Source organism: Artemia sp. Qi Xiang Cuo, chromosome 7 (assembly GCF_049724085.1).
Source record: "Artemia sp. Qi Xiang Cuo chromosome 7, ASM4972408v1, whole genome shotgun sequence".
Classification (NCBI taxonomy): Eukaryota; Metazoa; Arthropoda; class Branchiopoda; order Anostraca; family Artemiidae; genus Artemia; species Artemia sp. Qi Xiang Cuo.
Window position 1 is genome coordinate 21,905,083 of NC_142800.1, and position 20,975 is coordinate 21,926,057.

At 36.5% G+C, this 20,975-nt stretch overlaps 1 protein-coding gene across 1 annotated transcript in view; it reads right to left on the reverse strand.

Annotated features, from left to right (window-relative positions):
• Nucleotides 1-20,975, reverse strand: part of LOC148950047 (uncharacterized) — a 505,353-nt gene that overhangs the window by 188,971 nt on the left and 295,407 nt on the right. The window lies entirely within an intron of this gene.

Consider the following 20,975-nt stretch of genomic DNA (forward strand, 5'->3'; position numbering starts at 1 on the left):
ATTATAGAATATATTTTCAAAAAGGATTTGAGGCTGAAACTCTAGGTTCGTTATAATACACAAGTTCTATTTGAACAGTGTTGTGAAGTCCTCTACCCCAAATCGAAAGGGTTTCGATCCTCCAACCCCAAAGGAAGCTCCCGGTTCCAAAAGGTCCTCCCCGAAGCTCTAAAAAGTACCATCCAGGATTTTAATTGCACATTAATTATTGATATGGAAGGAGAAAAAAAAGTTCTTCTCTTAAAATAATTTATTTAGTCCAGGTTAACTACGTCCAGCACTTCAATCAAATCCGTTGCCAAATGAAATAGGAAAATTCGGATTGTCGAGAAACTTACACCAAAACCAGCAACCAATGTATGGGATTCATGCCCATTAACCGAAGCTGAAGAGCAATGCTTCATAGAACATACTGCATCGGTTGAACGATGGTCGGATTTTATTGAGAATTATAATCAAGAGGGACAGGCACTAGAGTTGGATCCCTATTTTGCATTTTTGTTCTGAAAAATTTTTTTTGTGAATAAAACCATTAGTTTTATATATCATTCTCTTGTTCTAACTTATCCTCTAAGAATAAGACTTCATTTTCCTGACTAAAACAATATATATTTTTAACATGTTCAATTGTCATTATGAAAAAGATATTCCAATGTAACTTTTTTTTCTTCTTTTAATTGTTCAGGTGGTGGGACAACGACTACGATAAATTGACATGGTTTATTAGCCTAATAAAAATAATGGTTATTTCACATAAAAAATAAAACCTTTTTTCTACAGATTAATGAAATAGCACTGCCATTGGATGATGAAACATCGGCATTTAGAGACGATGAGATGATGAAACATCATAGACGAACCTACATTAGTTGTAGATAATTTGGAATGGTAAGGGGGTTTTCTTAACGATGTTTTTGGGGACATAGCTAGCCTAGACGATTTAACTTGTGATATTGATATGATAAAGGATTCGGACTGGGTAAATAGATTTATGCATGAACATTTAGGCGATGTTACTAGTGCAACTGAACCGGGTCCTCGTAAAGAAATTACGTCACAGGACAATAGAGGCTGGCTTGATCAATTGTCCCCAAACACCTTGGAATATGTACTAGGGGACCTCACCCCATCTCCAACCATTGCAGGTGAACAGACTGGGGGTATTGACTATTCTATGTCACCCCCCATCATTCTGCTTAATGATACAGCAACAACAATGCAATTTGTGGGGCCTATCTTTTCCGAGGACACTTTTGACCACAACTTAACAATTATCGGATTGAATCCTGCGCATATAGGCACTGGGAATGAAAACGGTGTCGAGTCCCTTAACCAATATGCGTTTCATTTGCTAAAGTCTGCTCTAGGTTACACACAAACATTTAGGGCAGATTTTAACCCCCCAAAGGAAAACACGGTTGAAGAAGGCATTATTTTAACTGACTCTGTGAATGTTCTCCATAGCTACATCGACAGAATTCGAGCGAAAATTGAGATTCAGATTAAGAAATGGGGGGGTCAAGGGGGGGTGACAGTATGATCGACCCAACAAGTCTTTCCACAACAAAGGACATACTGGGTAATTTTTTATTTTCATTATTTTACTGGCACACAGTCTTTTTAACATGTTATAAACTGATTTGAGGACAAATTTTTAAACTGGGTAAATAAACTGATCTCAACTTTAAAAATGTTTCATGAGAGGGGTAGTGGGTCCACCATTTTATACATTGAACACATGTATCTGAATCTCAGTAGATTTAAAAAAAACTTTATTTGAAGGGGGGCAGGGGCTGCTTGACGAGTAAATTGCCACCCATATTTGTCAGCTACAGGAGGGGCTCAGAGCTTCAAATTTGAAGCAGGATTGCAATGTTTTAAGCACGTATTTTTAGCAGCATCCCATAAGACATTAAAAAAAGAATCGAATATAAAAAATCTTGATAGACTTGCACATAACGGTGGAAAAAATTTCCCTAAAGTAAATTTTGACTGTTTAGAGGGGAAGTACCGGTGTCCTTGAAATAAATATCCTTATTCGATAAAGCAATTGAAATTGTGGGGGGTGGGGGGGTTGTTCTCCAGTATGACACTGAATTTGTAAATGGGGGAAAAACCAAATAAAAAAGAAGTTTCGTATTCAGGGAGAATACCGATGGTGGAAAATGTTTAAAATTGGGTATCGATTATTTACGAGCCTCCCAAAGATGTAAATACTCATGGTAAATTTTTCCCCTTTAGTGCAGTAAGTCAACTTTTATCTCAAGGCAATAAATATGGGGACCGTCTCTATTGCCCCATGTGCCTTTCCTTATTTAAAATCGAAAGAACAGTTTCAGATCACATGAGGCATTGCAAAATTCATGGGAATAGAAGAATTTAAATGCCGCAGAAGGCAAAGATATTTTACAATTTAAAAATTTCCAAAATTTTCTGCTACAAGTTGAGAAAGTATCTTTAGATTGTGAAACAAGACTGGTTGAGGTATCAGACCCATCAAGGTCAAATATAGTCAAGGAACACAAACTATTTGCATGTTACCATGTGCACGGGTTTCGCAATTCCAAAAATAGAATTGAATTTGTGAAGTTTTTTTTGGCTTTTGATGAGGTATGCAGCACTAAAAAGCAAACAATCTCTTAAATAAAAACGGGGAACAGTGCAATTTCAAGTTTGCGTTCCATTCGTAATCCACTGGAATTTTCCGATAAAGAGAAGCTGGTGCTAGAAAAGGGGATAATTTGCTGGGTTTGTAGAGGTGTTCTTGCCCCAAAAGACGCGGTCCAGGATCCCGACCACCTTATTGATCCCAATTCATCGGGTAAAAGTAACTTTTGGGGGTGGGCTCGCCATTCTTGTAATTTAAAAATTAAACAGAAACTTTTTCTCCCGATTTTTATAGATAACTATAACTATGATCTAAAGTTTGTGCTACCAGCACTGGCGTATCTTGAAAGAAATGGAACAGTAGATGATGCATGGGTGATAGACAGATTTACCTGCAAGATCAAACTTAAATCATCGGAAAAGTTGCTTGTTTTGGAATTTATGTGGAAATTTGTTGAAACCGACGTTGAGCACACGAATAAAATTTGCTTTTTAGATTCCTACAGTTTTGTCTCTAAATCATTCAGTGAATTAATACAGGTACAGAAAACTTACGACGGTTGCGAAACTTTCCTCCTTCTCAAGGAGGAATTTTAAAATGCTTTCTATGATTTGTTAACGGTCATGAACATATATCCGTATGATCATTATTGTTCCATGTCAAGATTCGCCAAGAAAACTATTCCTCCGATTGAATCGTTTTACGATCTCCATCACAACCGTAGTTGCACCCCCGATGAATAACGTTTTTATAAAAAAGTGTGGGCAGAGGGAAGTTGTAAAAATGGGTTTGACTACTGCAAGTTGTATTTTTCAACTGAAATCTTAGCCCTGTTACAAATTATGTGTAAAAATACGGAGAAAATCTATGAGGAATTTAATCTTGATTTGGGCTATTTTTTTTCATCTCCTCATCTAGTGACGAACCTCATCCTACAAATTAGTGGGGAAAAATTTGGCTAATCACAGACATTGATCAGCACCTGTTCATTGATAGATCAATAAGGGGGCGTTTTTTTTTTACTGGGGATCGTATCTTGGAAACTGATCCAACAGGAGAGAAAACGGGAACAAAATTGGATGCAGTTTTCTTTGATATGAATTCTCTCTACCCCTAGGCCATTTCCAATTATGTGCTACCTTGCGGTGACTATAAATGGATCAATGACCCTCAAGCTCTCCATTTCCCCAACATTGACAGTGTTGAGGTAAATGGGCCGGTTGTATGGTTTTTTGAAATTGATGGGGAGATACCACTGGAGTTTCATAATTCAGTAAAGGATTTTGTTTTCCCATGCATCTATAGACCTGTGACTAAGGAGTTTTTGAGCCCTCGAAATTGGTGTTTAGTCTAGGTGGACGGATTGCATTGGACACCTTCAAAACAAAAACTTATTGCTGACTTTCTGCAAAAAAAAACATAGTTGTACATCATGTAGCTTGAAAATGGATGTGCAACAACGATTTCAACGCCACAAAGGTTCATAGAGCGCTCCAGTTCAGTCAAAAACCCTATCTAAAAACGTTTGTTGACACTTTTGTCAACAAACAATCTAAAGCGCACACAAAAGCCTAAAAATAAATGTATAAGCTCATTTTGAATTCGCCTTTCGGTAAAATGTGTGAGAGCGTTCGTAATAGAAATCGTTGTGATGGCTTGAGCGATCCCAAACAATGTGCTTGAATTATTACCGATACAAACTACACTTCCTCAACAATCATTGGCCCGGACATGGTACTATTGAATAGGAAAAAAAGACGCATTGTCTTGAATAAAAATATTGCTGCAGGCAGTGCGATCTTGGAGATCTCTAAAAAGCTCATGTTGGAATTCTACTACAATGTGGCTAGGGAACAGTGGCCGGAAAAGGGGCAAGTAGAGGTCTGCTACGGGGACACGGATTCTCTACTGTTAAAAGTAAAAACCCCAAATCTAATTGATGATTTGGCGCACGGTGAAATTATCAGCTCACGGATGTACTACACCAGTTGGGGATGGTCTTTACCCAGAGCTAGTGAAACGTCGGGCACCAAATCAGGTTTTATTTTTTAAATATGAAACGGGAAGCGACATGATTTCCCGTGGTATGTTTGTAAGTCCGAAGGTGTACTTTATGCAAACACACAACCAGGAAATCAAAAAACGTTGCAAAGGAATGCCCACGCGCTATTTGGATAAGAATTTCGACATGGACATTTATAGGAATTGTATTGTTGAAAATACAATTCCACGAGCCAAATTGTTGGCAATTCGTTCTCTCAACTACAGGAACTTTACTGTAAATGTAGAAAAAATTGCCATGAGTACCATTTCCGACAAGGCCTATGTTTGTCAAGATGGTGTGACTACCCTCCCCCTTGGACACTATTTAACTTCAGACCGGGTCGAATGTGTTAGCCATAGGGAAAGTCTCGGTTTGAATAAAGTCCTGTAAATTTTTTCCTAAGACCTTTAGGGGGGAGGCCTCGCGGCCTTTGGGGGGGGGGGGCTAGCGGCCCGGGGGGGGGGGGCTGGCCGCCAGGGGGCGCACCGCCACTATCGAAGTTATCTTTTTTTTTTACTTAGAGCAGATTTTTTTGTAAATGTTTCATTAAAAAAAAAGTGATATTTTTTTTCAAGTGCTTTAATCTAATGTTGTATTTTTTTCTCTATAAATAAACAAAAAAAAGTGTTTTTATTTAAGTGTTTTTTTCTCTGTATGCCTATGTAAATTTTGTATTTTTTTATTATAAATAAATTAAAAAAAAAGTGTATTTTTTCATGTTTAATGTGCTTTTTTCAATGTATTGTAACTTTATTTTTATGCATATAATAAAAGAAAATATGATTCTTTATTTGTCTTCTTCTTAAACGGAGTAGCAGGGAAATTAATTAGTCAATAGACAATTGTGGTCTACAGTTAGTTGTCCAGGTGAACTGTTGAAGGGAACATCTATCAATTTAAAACACCATTCAGATCGTTTCTGTGTGGGCCCTCAATGTCAGGCAAAACAACACTCTTAACTAAAATAATTAAAAATTGCGATAAAATGTTTGTGGAAAAGCCTGTACCATTGAAGAAACTATTTTGTTATGGGTTGTGATAGAAAAATTAGTATTTGAATCAAACGTATTCTTATTAGTCAAAGATAAAACCTGGCTTTCTCAATAATTAGATTCTTTTTGATATCATATCAATTTTATCTCTCTGGTAATTTGCTACGCTGGCTTGTATCTCCTGAACGTGTAATGTTACGTTCAACGCATTATTTAATTTTCTTACATTTTCTCTTAGGCTGTTTAGGTCCTCCTCTGTCGTTAAACCGAAAAGGCGGGAGGCGAGTTCTCCGATGATGGGAATTAGACCTGTAGACCTACGGTATTTATTTCTTCGAAAAAATACTTCGAAAATCTTCGTGGTACTTTGTTTTAATTTTTGTACTTCCGTGTTGAATAATTCAAATAGGGCTTGTAATCTTGTTCTATATAGTATTGAGTAGGCCTGATGAGTTGAAATTTTTTGTGTACTTTTCTCGTTTAGGTTGGGTAATGGTTGTTCGTCATTCGTTGCGTAATTTCCATCGTAAGGTTTTTCTCTCCCTGTAGTCAGTAGTTTAGGGTTTTGTATCAATTTTGTTTTAGCAACGTCTTTTGCTAAGTCTTCCATATTATCCGCCAGTCTTTTCTCTCTGTCTTCCTCAGTGCTCGTTCCAAGTGCCATGTCAATTCCTGTCCTTTTCATCAGGGTCATCTATTACGAATGTTGATTTTTGTTTGGGTACAACCGAAGTCGGAAATCCTTTGTTATCTTCTTTATGTATTATTTTGCCGGCCTGTAGTCCTTTGTTCGATCTAAGGTATTGAAATATCAATGCTTTGAGTTCATTAGTGTTTTTTTCTAGCCTTGTTACTTGCCGGAACAAGGTTTCAAAAGGTTTGGGATCCAATTTCATAAAGATTTTCCATGCGTCATGGCTAACTAGCAGTGAATTTTCATGCTTGAATATAACTCCATGTTTTACGATATTTTGGGCCACTGCGTGAACAACGAGCATTAGGATGATATTCTTAGGCCTCATCTTATTGTTTGTTTCTAGAATTAATTTATCATTAATTGGACAATTTTTTTTGCAAAATTCTTTTGTATACTCCTTTGTTATTATCATATTAATGTTTTTTTTTTCAAAGGCACTTTAATTTTTGCTTAGGTTATTTCTTATTAATCATTTTGTGGCATTGGCCAAAGAAAACTGATTTGTAAGCGTAAAATAGGAAGGATTATTTAATGATTAGATAGGTTAGGAAAGTAAAGTTAGGACTTCAGAGCTTAATTCTGGTCGTGATATACCTCTAAGACTGGTTGAGATATAACTTTAAAGCTTAGCTAGTATTCGTTATATAATTTAATTTTTTTTTACATTATATTTCTCGAGTAAGGAACATATGAGTGATCAGGCGTGCAGCACATAATTACACTGGTATCCTATTTTGTGTGTAGGCCTAAAACAATTATAATCTGCACTATGACAAAATAGTTTATGCATAGGAGGTTAATTTCTTCTAAAGTTACCTACTAATGGGTAGTTTTGAGTTTAGAATCTTTTCTTAATTTTCTTGCTACTATTTTTATGGGCGTCTCTTTTCCTTTTGTAAGTTTTCATCCGTTTCAGGAATAATTTGCTACCGAGGGATTTGTATTCTTCAGATTCAGGGTCAAATAAAAATTGTTTGTAATGTTGAATTTCCGCTAAAGGATGATGTATGCCTTCATACTTGACACATTGAGGATTTTTTTCGAGGTTATAGCAAATTTTGGGGGCTCTGCATTTATCAAGGAGTAATAAGTCTGTTTGAGTGGGTCCCTTGCAATAGAAATACTTGATATTGAGGTTCTTTTGTAGGCGCCTTATCAATAATTGTAGACAGCCAAGTTGCTTTGCGCTTCTTTTCCTATATTTTGTTTTGACCTCCCCTCTAGCCGGACGATACTTGGGGGAGTTTGCAAGTGCTAAACCATACTTATAAGTGTGGGGTGCATACCCTTTAAGGTTGTAGGTTACATCCCATTCTTTCTCATATATTTGATTTCCTTGTTCGTCCACGACTAGCATAGCTGCCGAATATATAATGTTTTCCTTCGCGTTCATTATGGTAATGAACTCAGTATCAATTATCGCCTTTCGAATTGGTTTTGACTCCATTGTTATGATCTGAAAATACTCACAGTTAGGACCTGGGTCGATTTTTTTCATGGAAAAACCGAGGGAAGAGGTCGTCAAAACAAACCAAACGTTGCCTTTTGGCGAGCCCTCCCCCCACACCTCCCACGAAACGTGGTCCATCTAATTAGGTTTGATTACACAACTTAATACTGAGTAGGGGATGATTTCCCTAGTTCCTTTGTAGAATGTAAGTTGAAAATGCGGTCGGTAGGGGAAACCAAATCTCCCCTCCCCATGATATAAAATCCGTTCTTGATCCCGATGATTGGGTACATTATAGGTTGTCCAACTGATTAATTCACATTTATAGGGATATAGTTAAATTTTTTTGTGAGGTAGCTACCCAGTAGGCAGAATGTGCTACAGAGGATCTAAAAATACTATTTGTCATTACGGTCGACCACGAGCTTTCCACGTCAGATTTTTTTTTTGGAATGGGGAATTGTCCTGGAATTAGGAGATTTGGGAGCCAGTCTTGCGGCTCGAAGTGTGGCCTGGGTACGACAACAATGATATCGTTACCCCCCACACTCCGAATCACCAGAACGCTCCGACTTCTTTCAGTTGGATTAGATGCATCGTACTGGGATGGTACGTGTAATTTTTTGTATCCAAGGAAATTATTCGAATTAATCATATGCATTATTACCTTTTAATTAGGATTTGCTTTTCGGGAACTGATATATGTTGAACAGAATTTCTCTACAGCATTTTTATAATCATATGGTTTTTACTCGTGAGCTAAAAGTTAGGACGCCTATCCATTAAAATCTTTTAATCCTATACTGATTAAGTGTAATTCTATCTATTGGGTTTTTTAACCGTTCTACCTGACTGTGTCGTTATTTTCTACTCTGTTTCTTGCGGTTTTTTCTTTTTCGGTTTGTCTAGCGAAATAAGGTAAAAATTTTTTTATTGTTTTTTAAAAAATTATTGACCTTTTAATTTCGTTTGTTTCCCGTGTGCGGCTGCTGAGGTCGGTCTTGATTTCCCTATTTCTTTAGCTACTATATGGTCTGATTCACTGTCAGACTCTTCGGAACTAGTTTCCGACGAATCTGGATTAGAAATTTTAGAGGTGGCACTTTTTGAGGTGTCACCTGCCCTTCCTTCGTAAATTTCTACTCCTCTGGAAGTAGAAGGTTTATTCCCTAGATCCTCACCTTGAGTTCTCAACTCGGGGGATTTGAAAGATTCTTGAGAGCTTTTTGAGGAATCAATAGTTTTTGCGGGGTTCCTCCATTGTTTGGAGGCCATGTCTTCAGGGGGATGGGGCATTCTTTGCAATAGGGATTCCCTCCGTGAAGTCCACGTCCAGTCGTGTTTAGGTTTGACCTTGGACACAGTTATATCATGATCTTGATCCTGCTGGTCATCCTTGGGAGTTTTATTCTTGGGTAATGCACTTTGACTCGTTTTTATGGGAAAATTTATTAAATCCATAGCCTCTCGTAGGTTTGTTTTAGTTAAATTTTTGGGAGGAGTTTTCTTTACAGTAATACCGGGGGTTTCTACAGCTCTGTTTAATTCTTCTTGTAAAGACAGGGGCCTTTCTATCGGTGTTGCAGGGGAAACCTTATCGTCTGGAAATCTTTTGGGGGGATATGGGGTAGAAATTCTATCGGGGAAAAATTGGGTTTTTGGAGATATTGTATAATCTAAATCTCCTGCGCTCACCGATTAATAACTTTTTGGACTTTTTTGCGTTTTTATTTCAGGAAAAAATCCTGGTATTAGGGATTTTTTCTTAGGAACAACTAGATTCTCCATTGCTAAAAATTCTTCAAAATTTTCCTGGTCACTGTCATTCTCAAAATAGTCTTGCTTGAAATTAAAGGGTTTTAGCTCTGCCAATCTTGACCTATGGGGCTCATTTTCCGAATCTGACGAATCAGTAGAAGAGGGATGTGATACCCATCTCTCTGGAAATTTGGCTCTTTTTATTCGGCTAACATGCGCCTTGTAAGTTCTTCCACTATCGGGGTTTTCCATTTTAAAAGTATATTCGTGATCGTACTTTTTGACTACTCTGTACGGTCCAGAATATTTGTTGGAAAGTTTTTTTCCTTCCGTTTTTGCCTCGTTCTTTAGGTAAACGAAGTCTCCTACTTTGACATTTATATTACCCTTAACTTTGGGTTGGTTTCTAAGCTCTTGGTTTATTTTACATTTTTCCAACTCTTGCCTAACTAATTTTTAAGTTTTCCTCATCCTATTTATGAATTCTTATTTATAATCTTCTGAGTTGTTATAATACTGCCGAGATTAAATAATATCATCATACGGGATTTTGAAATCACGACCAAAAAGTAAATAAAATGGATTGTCTTTGGTTGCTTCGGAATAAGCAGTGTTGATTTCGTTAGTTAAATAAGGTAAGAATTTATCCCAGTCGCTCCTGTTGTCTTTTGTATAAATACTTAATACGTTCGAAAATATTTTATGCCTGTTTTCTATTTTACCATTAGCTTGTGGATGGTACGGTGCTGTCACCATTTTCTCTATATTTAGAAAACTCATTAATTATTTCGTTACTTTTACAACAAAAATTGCTCCCGTTGTCACTCAAAATTTTATTAGAAATGCCAAATTGTAGAAATAATTTTGCTACCGCTATACTTGTGGTATAAGTACCTTCATTTTTTAAAGCTTTTGCAAAAGTAAATCCTGGAAAATGATCTATAACCGAAAGAATACAAGTATTACCTCTGCTAGAAACAGGTAAGCCTCCACTTGTCCCGTATAGGTCAAATGAGATAATATTGAAGGGGTACTTTGCTAACAGGACCCTTCCCATTGGAGGATTTGGATAAGCTGGGGGGATTTTTCTCAAATTACATGCTTCGCATGTACTTACAAATTCTTTAAGTTTTGTCAGTGCAGATTGTACGTAAAAGTATTGTTTCAATTTATGGAATGTTTTCATAAGTCCTAAGTGTCCACCTGTGTCCTAATGAAAATATTCAAACACTGGCCCTACCCAGTTTTGTGGTAACACAGGTATTATCGAGGTTTGGTTTCTATTTGTCTCAGCAGTCACAATTCTACACAGTATTTCTTCATCAAGGTCGTAGTAAAAATTATCTATCTCTTTTCTAAGAGTTTTGAATTTATCCGGTAACGCCTCTTCATTCACAAAATAATCAATTAGTGCTACACACATTTCGTCCTTGTTTTGCTTTCTTTTTATATTTTCCAAAGACAAAGGACAATAGTTAATCTTATTTTCTTTTACTGCGTCTTTGACTTTGTTTTTCTTACATCCATGCTTGCTCTTAGCAATTATGGCGTCAACTTCATTTTCTTCAGCTTCCGATGGAATATTTTCTGGGTATCTGCTCAAAAAGTCGCAAGCTACGTTTTGTTTTCCCTTTAAGTGTTCAAATTCATAATCTAGGTCTTGGATTTTCATAATACATCTAGCCAGAATGCCCGTGGGGTTTTTAAATGTGCGCAGGTACTGCAAGCTTTTATGGTCTGATCGTAATATAAATTTTCTACAAATTACATAATGTCTAGACTTGTCCCAGGGGTAGAAAATAGATAACAATTCTAAGTTTGTGGGGGAATAACTACTTTCGCCTTTTTAAAAACTTTTACTTGAGTAGCATATAACTTTTTCTATTTGTTTGGGTGTTCCCTGTAGAGGGTTAGGGTTTTCTACCGGGATTTTTTTGCGAAAGGATAGTGCCTATGCCCTTTGAGCTTGCATCCGTGGTAACGATGAATATTCCGTTTTCGAAATCAGGGAGTGATAAAATTGGTTCAGAAGTGAGCGCCTTTTTGAGTCGGTCTAGGGAAGTTTGAGCTTCCTGGGACCAGGTAAAATTATGGGAATTTCCTTTGGTTAATTCCGTGAGGGGATTCGCAATTTGGGCATAATTGCGTACGAATTTTCTAAAGTAGCCAGTGAGTCCTAAAATTCCCCTTAATTCTTTCATAGTTCTGGGGGGCTTGAGGTTTTCAACACATTTTATTTTATCAGGGTCTGGGGATATCTCTCCCTGGGTTACTACTACTCCTAAAAATTTAATTTTAGATTAAATTAAATTTACTTTCTCAGGCCGGCATTTTAAATTGCCTTGTCTGAACCTTTCGAACACCTTAGCTAAAGTTGCTAAGTGTTGTTCAGTGTTTTCCCCCACGCATATAGTATCATCAACAAAGTGAATTATATTCTTTAATCCTCTTAACAGGTGCAGTAGGGGTCTACATAACGCGCTTGAACTTGTTTTAAGTCCAAATGGTGCCCTTAAGTATTCATAACAACCATATTCGGATGCTGAAAATGAAGTCTTTTGGACGTCCTTTTCGGCTATTTTCACTTGGTGGTAGCCTTGGGTAAGGTCCAAAGAGGTAAAAATTTTTTTTTTGCTTGAAATTGAGTCAAGAATTTCGTCTATTCTTGGTAGAGGAAATTTATCGCTAACTACTTGTTTGTTGAGAGCCCCATAATCTACTACGAGTCTAAGATCTCCATTCTTGTTTGGTACTAAGATCACTGGTGCACTATACGGACTTAAACTTGGGCGTATAATTTCGTTTTTTTCTAATTCATGGATTTTATTTTTTAACCACTCTTTGTGCTTATATGGCACACGATATGGCTGTTTTGCTACGCGATTACCAGTCGTGAAAATTGAATGTTCGTAAAAAGGTATTAGCCCAATGTCATCTTCAGATGCAGAGAAAAAATCCTTAAAAATCCATAATAAATAGCATAATTTTTTATTAAGTTCCATATCCGTAATATGATCCATATTAAATTTGTTTAAAAATTGCGATTTAGTCGTTATTAGAAGGGGTATTCGTTATTTGAAGTTTTAATACCGTTAACTAGGTTTCTTTTAGAATTTTCCCATGTATTTAAATCATTTTCCGTTAAAACCTGGATTTGAACTAAACATGTCCCCTTTTTAATTATAATTGTATCATTTTCATGGTTATTGGCTACCCAAATAAAGCCGTCCCTTTTGTCATAAAATATAATCTGTTCCTTACATAGCAGATTTTCAGGCATCTTATACGGCGTCGAAAACCATATTTCTGATTTTCTAATCACTGGTTCGATCATCGGTGATATTTGAAATTTTTGCATCGTTTTGGGAGGGACTTTTGTTTTCCTTATCGTGAATCCGTAATATTTCTCTTTATTTTCGTTATTTATTAGATTCAATCAGGCACTATGCTGCGCCATTGCGCCATCTTGTGGCGTCACGTTGGGTTTTATTATGTTCTTCCATAATTCCGCTATTTTCTTAATTTCAATTGATCTGTACTGTCGCATATCTCCTATTTTTATTTTCGCAGATTCCATACTTGTATTATTTAAATATACTTCATTTCTGCAATATCTCTTACGGTAATTGAACAAATTCCCAATTATGCCATGTCTTTGCGAGACATGAGGTTCATAATACTTTGACATTATACCACTAGAAATTTTGTTTACTGTTATGTTGTCTTCGTAACCTCTGTTACGATTTCTTAAGGTAGAAATTTCTTCCCCTACGTTAGCTGGGTAGACAAGCCTATCGTTTGCTACGTCTAATAGTATTCTATTAGACCTTAGAAAATTTGCCCCTATAATAGCTTCATATGGGAAATTATCACATATGATAAAATATGTCATGAACGTTCTATCGTCTCTTTTTAAGTTTAGACAAATTGACGCTTTTGCATTTAATTTGTGACCTGTCAAACTTGTTAAATGGGGACTATTAGGGTTGTTCTATTTCCTAATATATAGAGGCAACGCATTAAATACGCATGAGTTAATTAATTTACAGTAGCTCCGCTGTCAACTAAGGCCGTAAAGTATACGTTTTCTACACAAAAATCATTAAATATAGTACAAGAAGGCACTAACATTGTCTTGGACCTATTAAATATTTGTGGCACCCCCTGGGTCCAATTTATATTTCTGAGGGGCCCGAAACGTTTCCCTGAGGATTTATTTCATGTGTTGGTGCCCGTAATAGATATTCAGACGTATTGGGTTCCGTAGGCATATTTAAATGATTTATGTCTGTCTGTCTTCTCCATGTATTATTATGGTAACGTGGATGTCTCGTGTCAGTGCCGTTTGCTGGCGCTGACTGCCAATGCCGTTGGCTTGCAAAATTTTCATTTCCCATCGGCAAATTTTCGTGATTTCTAGATGGAATTCTTGCATAATATTGGCTTTGGCGAGTATTTTGGTTGTCAAATCGGTATTTAATTGGTATTTTGGGGGGAGGGTTATACAGATTTTGTTGATATGCGTTAAAAGGTGCTGATTGGTGCAATCCCCCTTGGCTATAGCCTATAACATGGCCGGTTCGAAAATTCACTCTTCCGAACAAATGGCTACCGAAATTTTGCGTGTTATCGACAGCAATTCTTGGTATGCGATTGGTTATATAATGGCACTCTCTGGTGATATGGCCAACACGATTACAATTATAACACCTTATTATTGTAGGGTTAATTCCATAATTAGGTTGTTTAATAGGCTGAAACGTACTGTTTTCTGCCTAGCGGGTTCTGGTGTTTTGTTTCTTTTTGGTACTGGGGAGTTATCCCTTGAAAAGAAATTGGGGGATGCCTGATCGCCCTTGAAAATTGGGTTCGCGTTTGAGTTGCCTAGGCTATTTATTTTTGCATTACCATGATTAGCAACCATTTTATCAACTTCGATTAGTCTCTCTACTTCTTGGACTGCAAGATCCAACGTCTGAATATTTTTGGATATTACTGCTCTATATAGTTTTTGGAGTAGCCTTTGCAAAAAGGTATTTAGTATGACTTTTTCATACAGTTGCCCCGAACCACTTCCGTATTTTGCTTCTACGGAAATGCGTATATTATCCAGGTATTCTCGTATATTCTGTGAAAAGTCAAAGTTCACTACTCCGTGTTTTAATTTATTCATTGAACTGGTTTCTATAAATCTCTCTTTGAATGCTTTTAACAAGTCATCAACCGTATTTATTGGCAAGTTGGCGTTATTGCCTATGGTATGTTCGACCTGTTTTAGAAAGGTTAAGGCCTGGCCTCTTAATCGTAGTAGTAGCATGTCTTTTAACGCTCCAACGTCTTTTTTGTTAGTTGTACAAACTGGGTCAATTGGATATTAAATTCGTCAATATTTGACTGACCATTGTACTCTGGTATAGATTTTACTATCTCTATATTTTTTGTGACTAACTTTTGCACTATTAATAACTCACCGAGTTCTTCCATTTTTTTGAATTAATTGGAAATAAATTTATTTTTTCTTAACCTATTTTGGAGGAAGCTATTATCTCCTATGAGATATAATGGTTTTCCTGTCGTAGCTTAGTGGCAATAGGCCTAATTAATTTACTTTTATGTCTGTATCTCTCCAACAATTAAATTTAAATTACAAAGTTTAAATAGCCTAACTAGTTCGCAGTTTTCCTCCAATTTCCGACTCACGCCATTTGTACCATTGAAGAAACTATTTTGTTATGGGTTGCGATAGAAGAATTAGTATTTGAATCAAACATATTCTTATTAGTCAAATATAAAACCTGGCTTTCTCAATAAATCAGATATGAATGGCCGAGGTTTATTTCCCTATTGTTATTCCTTATAATTGAACCGGATGCTGTAAGTTCCCCAATATACATATTAATCAAATTATATTTTAACGCTGATTTTGAATATCTTTGAATTATTTAATTTAATTTAATCAATCAAAAGTTATGAGGAATTAAGAATTATTGAACTATAAGTTCTGGCGTCTCAGAGATTTGTTTCCACGGCGCAATCAGATCTGATTTAAGAGATGCGAATTCTTATAGGCTAGCAGGGGTTAGAAACATTCTTCTCAGCTGTGGCGATGACAACTTTTGGTGTTTTTAGGGATGAAAAAACGTGGCCTCTTCTTCTCGGGCTATCTGGAGGTCAGATTCCTTTGGGAGCATTTACCTTGGAGACTTATGAACTAATTATCTATTATTAGGCTAGATTCAGACATATAAAATGAAACAAACACAGATAAAAAAGACAATAGATTTATTGAACTTACAAACTTAGTTGCACAGAAACGGGTCACCTCAATGACAATAATGGTGACCGAGATGAAAGAGTTAAAACTTCTATCTCAATGGATCTTCTCAAGTCTGACTTACGATTAAAATTAAAAAGCACATCTACCCCACTACCAAACGCATTTCTTTCGTCCTGCGCTGTAAGGACTGGCTTGCCATTGGCTCACGTGGCCCAAGGATGCGAATCCTCGTCCAATAATCTCTTTAAGATCTTCCAGATGATTCAGGTGTTCACACGGTTTTTTTGCCATTTAAACTTCCTTCGAAATATCGTACGTAGCATTTTTTTTGCTACTAATTATCTTAGCGAAATTCGAACGACTAGCGTCGTTGTTTGACTGAAGCTAGAATGTAATTTCTCTTTTTGCTGATTAAGAATTTAGACTCTTGGAAGCGGTATTTGAACTCAATTAGGGGACGTTTAATTTCTGCCCGAATCATCTTTAGAAGGAAAGAATCCTGTATTTTAAATATATCGCATTTAACTCATGGTACAAGCCGAAAAAAATCTACTATTGTTACAGTATATGGCAGGAGTCATACGATAAAATAAAAGCAATTGCTGCCACCACGGGTTTGGTGCAGATACAATTCATACAGGGACTTGATGTTTTCAACATTATTGAACCAAACTCTTGGCTGATCATTGATGATCTGGCTGAATCTATTGAACAATAGCCCCAGGAAATGCTGCAATTGTTCACCGTTCATTCTCATCATTAACAGATTTCCGTTACTCTGGTTCTACACAATCTCTTTCATCAGAGCAAATGTATGAAAATACTTGCTTTGAACTGCACCTACTATATCATCTACAGAGTTGTTCGTGATTCTAGTTTGCTAATAACCCTCAATAAACAAATCTATCAAGATGTCCCAAAATTTCAACTCTCAGCATACAATCAGGCAACTAATAAACCCCACGGCTATATCATTTTCGATATCAATCAAAATATAGCAAAAGATCTGCGTGTAGTCACAAATATTTTCGACAATGAAATTACAGTATATCTCCCCGTGAACACCAAAATAACATATTAGTCGCCATCATGACACTGAAGAGACTACATTAAAAAACACATTTGTTTTCAGTTCCAAGCGCTTAAAAACCCCCGCTCAAAAAATCCAAGCTAATCCGCGTTAGTTACTACGGTTACAGTAATATAATATCTGAACTTTGTTTAGATTTGATCGAGGGCAAAGTTCAGGTACCGGAAGTAGTTAAGCAACAGGCAAAGCAACATTGTTCCAGTTTACGCACAGTGGACACTAAAAAGAAAGGAAAGAATCTCAGAAAAAAGCAATTTTTTAAAATAGGCTGTAGCTTTTTCACGCTTTTACTACCGATAATTGCAAAACTTGTAAAAACAGTTTCCACTCGATAGCAAAACCCTATAACTGGTCCACGATTGAACTTATCTTCCGGCTCGAGGAATACCTTAAAGACATTCTGAGTAAATTTCTTGGCAATGAAAATATTGAGCAGGATAAAAAACTGATTTTACTTAAAGAAACACTCTATCAAGTGGACACACATAGATCCTGTAGGTTAAAGCCGACTGCTGCTGCTGCTGATATTAACCACAAAAAAGAATCATCTTATCAGGAGTCTGCTGCTGCTGGACCACACCTAAAGAAGGAGGAAGCATATTAATTTGTATTGAAAATTTGAAATCTAAGGCCCAGATCTTTACTTGAACAAAGAAAACGACTCCTAGTCTCTCGCATGGGTAGTTGATGTGGACTTATTCAGGTTCACATCTTTGGAACAGGGATCTTTATGAGAATCTTAGGCTTTAATCTACCGTATATGATCTATGGTATGTTTACAAATTGCAAATGGCTATATTCATGTTAAGCTGGCTCCTACAACTTTTTAAATGCGATATGAATCCCCAAAATCCTTATTAGCGCCAGACAAATTCTAAAAAAAATTAAATGAAAGTGCATCATCATCATTAATAACATTGACAGCATTAAAATATGACGAAGAAGAAGATTTTAAATCAATTTTGGAAAATACTAGCACACCACTGATAGCTAGACAAAAGCGAAGAAGTATCAAGTCAACGTCACCATTACCACTACCATCATCAACAGCCAGTGTAGAAAAGGGTAGCGGTTGTTACACAACGGGTTTACATTCAAAATGGTTAAAGTTCTGAAAGATGTTTATGAAAATATTGGTGAGGCGGGGAGTTTAAGTTCCCCAACCACTCTTTCCAAAGTCACTGGTGTTCGCACTAAAAGTGTACAAGACTATCTGCAAAATGAATCAAGTTACACTCTGCAGACAAATCAAAGACTTCGTGCCAATCAATATCGAAAAACTAAAGTCTTTTACCCGTTCCATATAATACAACAAGATCTCCCGACTCTAGACGAGATTCAATGACGTCACAATACACTGTACAAGTACATTCTACTTGCAATCAGTTTTTTTAGTCGCTATGAATATGCAATTCCATTGCGATCAAAGAGAGGTGTTGAAGTTGCTCAGGCCCTTGAAAGTATTCTCGAAGAGGATTCGTATAAAACAATTCAAACAGATCACGCTAATGAATTTGTTAATCCCCATGTTACAAAAGTACTAATGAAATATAATAAACGGCTCCATCATAGTCATAGTCCCATAAAGGCTGCATTAGCCGAACGATTGATAAGAACTATTCGACTTTTAATTTCAAGATATTGTACATTGAAAAATACACCTGCTTTTATTTATGATCTTGATAAAATCATGATGATTTATAATCAACGACCTCATCGATCATTGTCCATCTCTACGCCAACGGAAGTTCATCATTCTGATCATGATACAATTGACACCTTTCTTAAACAATATTCCTATGAATCGGTTGTCAAGAAAAAAAATAAATTCAATTTGAGTGATACTGTTCGAATTGATAGAACAACTAATGTTTTTGAAATAGGGAATTACTTGTGGTCCACTGAACTTTTTAATGTGGCAAAAATCCTAGACACTAAACCCATAACTTATCGCCTGCGTGATACTAAAGATGAAGAGATTCTCGGTGGCTTTTATGACTATGAACTGCAAAAAGTTAAAAATGCTCGGGAAATCTATCAAATTGAAAAGATATTAAAGACACGTACTCGCAGGGGTAAGAAACAGTTACTTGTTCGGTGGCTAGGATACAACTCTAATTTTGATTCTTGGATCGGTGTTGAATATATTGGCGATGCCAAGTGCTATTTGTATAGCTTTCATGTCCAACTTTTGCAATCCTCTCTACAATGACTTGAATACGACAAGTGATTCTTGGATAAAACTCTCCCCCGCCATCAAATTTGACGTTGCGTATGAAGTGGCTCTTGTCGACAGTATTCTCAAAAATACCTATGACATCCTGAGAAAAGATCAAGTGTATGATATAAAAGTTATACCATTCGATTGGGCTATGAATGGGTTGAGCTATGTTGACTATGAATGGGTTGAAGCACTTAAATCTAGTGACTATCCACATGACAAATTGAAATATATTGAATATGATAATATGGGAGATTTGTGTCGTACAATCAATAGAAAAATCTCATATCGTAGGAATGGTAAATTCCATTTTAATTATTCATTGGAACATGATAGGATTTACATTAGCTCACCTGTTGACACTGAAATAATTATTCTAAATTATAATATGAGAGATGTTCTTGGCTTTAAACATAATATGATCAACGTCGAAAGTACTCCAACTGTTTAAAGGATGGATGAAGTGATTTTTGCTGATTATCCAACTTGTTTTGCTTCGGACTCTCGCATATTTCTCTACGCATCCTTTGTGGAAACGTCGAGAGTCGTTAATTCAATTGTCCCCCTCCGACGCTTACTGGAACGAGGAACAACCCACAAGCCGGTTCACCTTCCCAAGATCAATAATCTGTAGACCGAGCCTCAAATAAATTCGTCTTTGGGACTAAGTCAGTTAACACTCAGATGTAGCTTGGGGGATCATCTAGCAATCGCCAAGGCCCTATCAGTGATTACATGTCATGTTCGACCCATTGTCAACGACGACGGCACAGTCACCTAAAATGAACCTTAGAAGAATTCTATTTGTCAGTCCCGAAATTGGTTGCTATCTTGTTGCTTTGAGTCCATATCAAATAGGTAATACATTGGACTACTACAAGGGGCATACTAAAATGTCTGGCTATGGTCTTAGTAGCTGGTTTGCTAGGTTATTTGGTTCTGCACTACCCCTTGCCAGAAAATATCTCGTACCTTCTGCATCAAATTGTGCAGCATCCACACTTCAGGACTGGAGGTCGGACACGAGTTTCAATAAGATTGTTAATGAAAATATTAGATCTTAAGCAAGAGAAATTGGTGAGCAACTAAAATTTCAACCAAACGGAGAGGGAGTGAAAAGGATGCGTCCATGTCAATCACTCATCATCCTTCACTCAAGCGAGAAGAAAAGGATATCAAAAAGGACTTGATTGAATATAACATTGAAGCCCAGTTAGAAGAACAGGAAAAAGAAAACTATTGTTAGATAAAAGAAGGATGTGTTCTCTTAAGATGACTTATCTCCCCCACAAGGAATCATATCCATCAATCAGTTCCTCAAAAAATCTATTCAATGCCTAAAATCTTGATGTCAGTGTCAAGTATGGCTACAATGAACAATTTCATCCCCAACAACCCCTCTCTGAAAATATACTCTTTAAAATATTTTCAAATTAATACTATTTCATTTATCTGTAGTCAAATTTTATTGATTTATATATTGTGTTGAAGAAAAAGTCAGATAATACAACTCCAAATGACGTCGATGGTCTCTCCTATGAAATCTGTATTCTACACAACCTATTCAAACAAATTTATGTATTTATTAATGGAACATTGGTGAGATCTAGCAATAAGTTATCAAACTATGCAAGCTATATACAATTTATGATTATGACGCCAATGGCGTACAAGGAGATGAGATGACTATCACTCGGCTATGAATATCGATCATGTTTTGGTACTGACGGTGAGCTGACTACTGCAGGGACTCAGGAGGATCATCTGGTTGGACAATTAAAACAGGAGATATTCAATATATCCCAATTGCTACCCCACACTGTCAAGATCGACATAAA